Below are 9,389 nucleotides of genomic sequence, written 5' to 3' on the forward strand. Positions count from 1 at the left end.
TGGAGCAAGTAGTCCATGATAGACTGAAGGGAAGACTAAGTCAGAGAGAGGTCTTGTTAGGATGCCTCTATCAAAAAACACTTCCATTTGGTGAGGTAGGAAGCCATCCATTAGGGCTACCTACTACCCAGCAAGACCTGTCAAACTTGTTCTGAACAAGCTTGCTACTCCAGGTTCAGCCATATAACATCCAGGCAGTTAGGTGAAGGGAGCAGAGGTTTGGGTGCAGTAACCGACTGTGGTCTTGAGAGGTCAAATCCGGATGGAGCAGGAGTGGAAATGGGGTTGCTACTGGTAGATCTAGCAGCATGTCGAACCAGTATTGGTGCGGCCATGTCGGGGCTCTACAAATAACTCTCGCTTTCTTGCGTTTGATTTTCAGAAGGACCCTGTGAACCAGAGGAACCGGGGAGAATGTGTACAACAGGAATTCTATCCAAGGAAGCAGGAAGGCATTGGAGAGGAAGGCCAGGCTGTGCCCGCTCAGTGAGCAAAACTGATGGCACTTCCTGTACTGCAAACAGGTCCACCTGGGGAGACTCCCCCTTTGGAAGATAACCTTGGTGACCTCTGGGTGAAGGTGTAGGCCTCAGACCTGATCAACCCCTTCCACCTGCATATTAAACAAAGAGGGGTAACAAAGGGACCACTCATGGTGAGAGGAGTAGAATCTGCAGAGGTGATCTGCCAGTGCATTCTGGGTTCCCGGAAAGTCTGAAACCTTCATGCACAAGTCCCATAGATGGACAGCCTCCTGACAGAGGGTGGAGGAGTGAGCACTTCCCTGCTTGTTGATGTAGAAGATGGCTGTGGTATTGTCCATCAGAACTTGCACGACCTTGCTTGCGATCCGGGGAAGGAACACTTGGCAAGCTAAGCAGACCACTCTGAGCTCCCTGATGTCTTTATGCAAGGAGTTTTTTCCCCTGGAACCACGGGCCTCAAGTCTAGAGGCTGTTGAGGTGCGCTCCCCAACCTAGGTCCAATGCATCTGAGACTAGGGACATTGATGGCTTGGGGGGTAAGAGGAGGGGCAGCAACAAAGGGGACTCCCATCATCATCGACCATGGGTCCTTCCACCAGCTGAGGGAGGTGAGGACTGGGATTGGAACAGTAAGCGCAGAGTCCAAGTGGTGTCTGTTCGGAGAGTGAACTGAAACTATCCATGTCTGCAGGGACCTGAGGCGTAGCCTTGCGTGCTGGACCACGTACATGCAGGTGGCCATGTGTCCCGCTAGCTTGAGTCAAATCCGGGCTGTCATGATTGAGTGCACCATGACCTTGGATATCAAATCTGACAGTCTGGAACCGGGCCTCCGGAAGGAAGGATGGCTCTGGCTTGGATTGAATCGAGCCCTGTCCCAATACTCCAATTCGGAGACTAGAGTTTAAGAGCCGACTTTTGCAGATTTATCAACAGGCCCCAGTGCTTGAAAGGTGGCTTGGACCAGATTAATGCTGTTCTTTACTTGAGCCTCTGAACGACCCTTGATCAGCCAGTCTTCAAGATATGGGTAGACCTGAATGTCTCGCTGTCAGAGGCAGGCAGCTACCACCATCATGCACTTCATGAAAACCCTGGGGGGCTGCAGACAAGCTGAAGGGAAGACCAGTGAATTGGTAATGAGTCTGGTTTACAATAAACCTGAGAAATCTTCTGCAGCCATGGAAGATAGAAATGTGAAAGTAAGCATCCTTCAAATCTAGGGCGGCATACCAGTTCCCTGGATCCAGGGAGGGAATGATGGAAGACAGGGAGACCATATGGCACCTCAGTTTCCTGTTCAGGTGACAAGTCCAGGAGAGAACGAAGGCACCCTTTGGCCTTTGGGATTAGGAAACAACAAGAGTAAAACCCCTTCCTTCTCAAGTTGCAAGGCACCTCCTCCACAGCCCCCAACCGTAGGGGGGTCTGCACCTCCTGAGCAAGGAGTTACTTGTGAGAAGGGTCCCTGAAGAGGGATGGGGTAGGAGGGAGATATGGATGAAAACTTAAGGGTTATGCAGGACCATGCCAGGCTGAAGTGGGACAGTCAGTGAAAAAATAAAAGGGGAGGCAGGATTTGAAGCAAGAACTGGTACAGTACCCTCAGGTGCACCTTCAAAAAGGCCTGCTTGGGCCCACCATAGCACCTATGTGACCACTGCTGGGAGGTTGAGGTGGACGGAAGTGGTTGATGGTGCTTGTAACCTCTCCTTTTTCTCTTATAGGGGTCCTGTCTTGGAGTCAGAGCTGAGAAGCGTGGCAGCTGTTGGGGCCTGAAGTGCTTCCTCAAAGTGGACTGAGCATAGAGGCCCAGGGACCTGAGAGTAACCCTTGAGTCCTTAAGGCCATGTAGCCTCATGTCCGTCTGTTCTGAAAATAGCGAGGAGCCTTCAAAAGGGAGGTCCTGGATAGACTGCTGGACCTCCTGAGGGAGTCCCAAGGACTGCAGCTAACAGCATTGTCTCATGGTGACAGTGGAGGCCACCGTGGCTGTTGCGTCCAGTGCTGCCTGGAGACAGAAGAGGGCTGAGAATTCCTGCCTTAAGTTTTGGGGCCTGGAGTCCTTTAATTTGGCCAAGGAGTCCCACAAATTGTATCTTATCTCCCCGATAAGGCTTGCTGGTTTGAGATAATTAGCTGTAGATCACTGTCAAATAACCTTGACTCCCAAACAGAACATGTTTCTTTGCATCCCTGTTTGGGGTGCTCAGACTGACACGGTTTGTCCCTTTCATTAGCTGCTGATACACGAGCGACCCCGGAGGACGGTGAGAGCACAGATACTCGTACCCACAGGCTTACACATAACATTTCTTCCCTGCCCTCTTCAAAGTAGGGAGGGGGCAAGATGGGGTCAGCCAAGGCTCTGACCAGACCCATTACCACCTCATTAATGGTCAGGCCACTTTATATGGAGCTGGTTGCAGCCAGAATGTCAGTGAGGCTGTGAAATGATTCTTTGAGCTCCTCAATCTCAAGCCCCAGGTTAGCTGTATCTGCTTTAGAAGCTCTTGATGAGCCCGAAAGTCATCTTGGGGAAACAAGCTGCTTGGCCCCAAGACAGCCTCGTCTGGGGAAGAGGAGGAGGAAGAAGAGTTCTGTATGGAGGAGGGGCTTCTTCCTCTTCTTCAGGCTCAATAACCTTCATAGGTGCCACGTCCTGCAACTCAGTAGCAGGGTTGGTATTGGAATCGGGGTTCGGTGCTGAACCCGCCTCTTGGAAGCAACCAAGTATGAACAATGGGAGGGTGGACCTGGTTCTGGGGGAAACCCCCAAAGGTTCCAGAATGGCTATTGCATAGGCTACTGTCCTCTTGTCCAGCTACCAGCGGGGGATCCACACCAAGGTCTAGTGGCATGTAGGATGGGTACCAGTGACCCTTAAGTTGAACACAGGGCTCCGCATCAGACTCAGATGAAGAATCCTCCCTAGGTGACCACAGAAGAGCGGTACCTCTCACTGCCTCTGATCATCGCTGAGGGTCCTGTGACAGATAGCAGGCCAGTGATTGACCTCACAGAGGACAGAAGAGTCGGCTTGCTACTAGAAGGAGCTGGTAGGCCTGATGCCAGGAAGGAGCTCAGGGCACCAGGCTCTCTCCTGCTTGAGGATGATGAAGCCAGTGGCTGACCTATCATGGTCAGTGGGACTGAGAATGACAAGTGTCTGGCTGTTGCAAAGGCCTCTTAGGTTGAAGGCATCACAATTCCACTGATACCACCATGACTTCCCGGTGTTGGGTCCCACGCTGGACTCAACGATTTCAATGGAGTAGATGGTGCCATCATGAGACCAGGGTGGAGGAGTGACCCAGTGCAGGTTGTATTCCACTGCTTTCTCCTGGCTTGCCTTTCTTCAGCACTGGCGAGAGCCCTGTTGGTGTGCTGCTTTTTATACTTCTCTCTCGGCACCAGAGACATGCTTCACACTAAGGCTTAAGTGCCCGGTGTTGAAGCGAAGTGGCTTGCTTCCGAAGCCAGTCTAAGAGCAGTTCCCATTAAGATAGCCTTAAGTCTGACTACTTTGTCATTTGTACGAAGTTCAAAGTCCCAACAAATTTGGCAATAGTTTTTCCATGTAAGAGTCTCCCAGACACTTCAGACAACTAGAGTGTGGGTTGTTCATGGGCATAGGCTTGCCACAGAAGGCTTGCCCCAGGGGCGAAGGGAGCCCCTTAGTAATAGGGGAAGAAGTACTAATGTACAGTAAAATTACTTACAATATATACACTAAACTATTAAACAGAAAGAAACCACGGGTAATCGCTCTGCTAACGCAAGAGGAGATGTTACAGCTACTGTCACAGGCGGCAAGAAGGAAAGGAGAGGGTGCAGAGCTGGTGGCATCCCTTATACCAGCACATAAGCATGCAGTACCAGAGCCAGCCTGATGGATACCACTGAGGGGAAAAAATCTCTGGCAACAGTGCAAGCAGTATGCACACATCTACCATGGAATGGACATGAGCAAGCAGTCAAAGTACTAGTTATTTCAGATATCGCCCAAATATCAATTTACTGAAAGTTCACTTTCAGAGCTTATTACACAGCGGGAGAAACACTTTAGTCTATAAAACCTCTTTTCTCAGTAAAGTTCCTGGCTCTGATGGCTTTCCATTAGTTTTATTATAAAACTACTTTGTCCCTTTTTGGTAGATTCCTTTATAATGTCCAGTGTTCCAAACAACTCCTACAACTGTATCATCAGCCTGTATTTCCTCAAGAGAAAAAAAATATATATAGGCCAGTCTGTGATACCCTATTATACTCTTCAATGTGAGCAAGAGTATGTCTACACTGCAATTAAAAACCCGTGGCTGCCTCAAGTCAGCTGACTCGGGCTAAGGGCTGTTTAATTGCTGTGTAGACATTTAGGCTCAGGCAGCAGCCTGGGCTCTGGGATCCTGTGAGGTGGGAACGTCCTAGATCCCAGGCTGCAGCCCAAGCCCAAACATCTGAACTGCAGTTAAACAGCCCCTTTGCCCGAGCCCTGCAAGTCCGAGTCAGCTGGCATGGGCCAGCCCCAAGCATCTAACTGTAGCATAGACATACCCTTAGAAAACAAGCAATCACCGTGAAGTCAATGGAACTCACTGTGGGATAAAATACTTATAATTGTTTAATTACAGATATCGCAACCTAGGTGACAGAACACTGTACCTTGTATAGGTCTCTTGCATATCTAAAACGCTTGATAAATGAACTCTTGCCAAATCCTGTAAGCCAATATGTGTGTGCAGACATCTGAGTCTATACTTGTCTGGGGTTCTCTCTGGCTGTAGGGATCTGCCCATGATAATCAGTTTGCAGGAATTTATCCTGTGTTGTTGGGTTTTCTGTTTGATTTCTAGGAAGATGCTCTTCAGGATATGGACTGTCCATTAGCATGTTTGTATAGCGTCTAGCATGATAAGGCCCCAATCTTAGCTAGGTGCTACTATAATAAAATTGTATTAACAAACACCAGTATCTTCAATTCTGTCAGATTAATGAAAATCCCATTGATTTGGCCTAAAATTACCCAAATTAGATAAAAGCTATATTAAGTCTGCCATTTCTAATGTTATGGTGAATCCAATGGGAAGGTTCAAATTTGGGCAGATAGGTGGGACTGTTCGGTTTTCACCCATACTGCTATATCAGTACAACCACTTGTACTAGTCAGAAGGGGTGCCCATAATAAAACAGCTCATTAAAATGAAAATATTATTACATTTGGAAGAAATCCAACAGCAACCATTCAGATGACAGTTTTGAAATAGCTTCAGACATTTCTGATTTCAGAATTATGACAAATTTCTGTCCCTTATTAGTTTGCTGTAACCCCTGTAGTTAAGGTTGCATAACAATTTATCTTCTAGCCTCTGGTTCTCAGTCATTCATAACTTTCTAAAGCTTTTCAACTACTGAGCTAAATTTTTCCAGGCTTGACCTCTGCCCCTAGGTGAATTTTTATATAAAAGCGTGTGTGTGTGTGGGAGGGGTGGGGGGGTCTGAACAAAAATGGTATAGCCATTATGGAGTGCTAAGACAGTGGGGAAGGAGAAAGCAAAAGAAATCCAACTTTTCCCATTTATTTTATTTTTAGGACGAGCACTAGGTGGCCAAAATGGCTGAAGTGTGGAAGGTGAAATACAGCATGGGAAAAAATAGCCCTGACCCTTTACTAAGAAGCAACGCTTGTTCTGAAATAAACTGGCTCAATTTGTCCAAAGTATTTGCCATTGAAAATCTCATACTCAGTATAAAGTAGAATTTTTTCCCCACAGCTCAAAAAGTACCCCACAAAAGTTGCATACACCTGCACAACAAATCCTAACAGGGTTAGGCATGGGGTCCAGCACTCCCGCTCCTACCTCCCAATGGCTGCTGCGAATACTGGGGACAGAAGAAATAGGTATCTCCATAGCTTTCCTCCTCCTCAGTCTAGTTAATGAGTTTCACAATTACCGGCCTCATCCCCTGCATTACATTTTAAGACCACTGTGCTGCTGAATTAAAAGGGGAAATGTGACACCAATCTTAAAGAAGAGAACTTACCACAAAAAGTCTAATTCAAAGATATACTGGACCCTTATGGCAATACAATTAACAAGTATAAAACCAAAATATTTCATTAGGATACATGTATATTTATTATAAAAGAGTATTATACAAATTTTTCTACTTGATAATAATGTAATCACGTAATTAAAAAGACTGTTGTAATGAATATACAAAACAGGACAGCATTCAGGTTGCATTTATTGTACTGAGTGCTTAACCATGCAATATGTATGCTCTCTTAAATACTGTATCTAGAAGCTTTTTAAAAAGCTGTATCAAATACTTTAAAATAATTTTTAAAAATTATAAATATACCTACTAATTCTTTCTGATGTCTTGCTACTTTTACAGGCAAGACATATGGAATTATAATGTGCATACTGTAAGACCTCTTTCCTTGAGGGGGAAGGAGGGAGTATTAAAGGTCTGGACATTATCCAACGTTAAGCCTACTTTGGGATCACACTTATTTTTAAGTTAGTAATTGCTTCTTGAAACTGATCCAGTAAAGAGATTTATTTTCGTCTATATTAAAGTAATTTGGCTGTTTCTGGCAACTCTGGTCTGGTATTCACAGCAACTTTTGAGTGCACTGACAACCAAATAGCTGCATCTAGAATCATTAAGTGGTTCTGGTTCTCTGTTCCTTTGCAGCCGTGCTCTAGCAGTCAAACAAGAAGTGAAAGGTTTTCTACAGTCAGTGTTCGAAAGTGTGTTCCAGGAGATAAGCTCTGTGCTATTTTTCAAAGAACAGTGAATTGTAATGGGAGTTCTCTGCTGTGGTGAAGTATTTGATACGGATATAGGAAAAGGAAATAAAAGCAGCATATTCTTAAAACAAGAATTATTGTCATTAACAGAAGTCAACCAGCTAGGACTAGCTAAGTTAGAATCAACTAGTGAGTTAGCACATTCATCCTCTATATTTCAGTGAAAGCAGACTATCAGAGTAATTATATTTAAATTGGTTTAAATGGGTAAGTTATTTGATTATGCAGAAAACAAAAAACCAAAATTCAGATTTACTTTGGAAATGCATACTCCCCGAAGTAGGGGAAGTCTGCAGAATTGCAAACAGCATGGATCCCAAAGGTCCATGGGAAAAGGAGGGCACAAACCTTGTCCATTACTTTCCCCCTCTGCTACTATCTACCTTATGGTGGCAGTAAAGCTCTCTTTGAAGCTATGGTATCACTGACCAATTTCACTGAAGTTGCATCTTAACTCCCTTTCTCCAGAAGGCATAGAGGTGAGTTGGAAGTTACTCCTACTTCCATTAAGTTACTATATAGATTTCCACCCAAGTCTTCCAAGTTAGGAGGCCTACTATGGCGATTTGCCATTCCCTCATTCCTCTACCTCTTGTCTTTTGCCATTACTGTATATAAACTATTTCAGCGGCTCAGAGTGAGCAGGCCACTTGTTTCTCCCTTCTGCTCACTAATCCTTCGTCTCAGCTTGCCTGCTAAAATTCTTTTTTTTAAGGGGCCTGTAAGTTGCTGTCTCCAGCTCACTATTGGTCATAAATTATATGGTGTTAGCAGCATTCTATTAACATACATACAGTGCATTAAAAAGTATCCCACCAAAACAACTTTGCCTGATGTTGTGCATCAGGAAACTCAATAAATGTCACCAGAATTGCTCTTCAGTTTGTTAGGTAGCTACATTTCAACACTGAAAAACAAATGAAAATGCTCATAAGTTTTTACCAAATAACTAAAATTGGGAATACTCTTTAAAGGAGATTAAGATAAGTCAGTTTGGGGAGTTCATCCTGCGGGACATGGTCATTTTGCCCTTCCCATATTAATAAAAATGAGGAAGGGTCAGACCAGAGATGGTCCAAGTTCAACAGGTTTTCAAAAATGTGTCATGATTTTTTGTGCAGGTTCCAATTCATAAAGTAGTATCAGTTACAAAATACAGACAAAACAACCAAACAAAAAGGCCCCTGTGCCACCACTGTAAGTATGAATGGGGGCAGTTGTCCGTGATGTGTCGCATGGTTTGTACCTCACCAGTCACAATTTAGTGATTCTCTAATTTTCCATTTGCGGAGGAGAGATCTACACCTTCCCATATGTTGTCTGACCGTGATTGAGTTCAGCCCACTGCCTATGAGGAAGGCAGAATCCTGGGACTTTTCACTGGATCTTCAAACAAGTCTTCGTTTGGGACATCACAAACGGCCCATGATTCAAGCCAGCAAGTGCTAGCATCCTTTACGTTGACCAGTTGCATTGACACATGGAGCCAGAAAGGCTTCCCGGATTTAAGATACAAGAGTGGCAGTGAATTGAGGTCTTGGTGTAGCAGCCAGGATCTTCTTGTACTCCCAGATCACAGCAGTGTCTCACCTGATGTTGGCAGGTGCAACGCCTGCCAAAACTGGGAACAATGGTATTGGCATTGATTTGAGAGATTTAAGATTCCTATGACAATGATTAAGATTGGAAAATGCTACTTTCTCCATGTTTTTCCACTTTGTATGTTTTATAGCACTATGTACATTGTGTCACACTTTTTCATGTATAGTTAGTTTTCCCTGTTTGTGGGAATCTTTCCCACTGCAATTTGGGAGAGAAACATTTTTATTTCTTTTTAAAAAGAAATTAAGTGTGACTGTAAGTAAAAAAAAACCTACAAAAACTGGCCAGGGGAAACTCAGGTGTAGTAACTAAAGTTACATTTTAATAATTTTTAAAAATGGACTACATGTCCCATTCAAATAAAGTATTTTTATACTGAAGAATGTTATATTTAAAGCTATGCTACAAGAAATTTTTAAAAACTCTCACACAATGTAAGAGTACCGTATACATGAAAAGTGATACTACATGTATCATTCCCAAA

The sequence above is a fragment of the Lepidochelys olivacea genome (genome assembly GCF_965140295.1).
Source record: "Lepidochelys olivacea isolate rLepOli2 genome assembly, chromosome: 1".
Classification (NCBI taxonomy): Eukaryota; Metazoa; Chordata; order Testudines; family Cheloniidae; genus Lepidochelys; species Lepidochelys olivacea.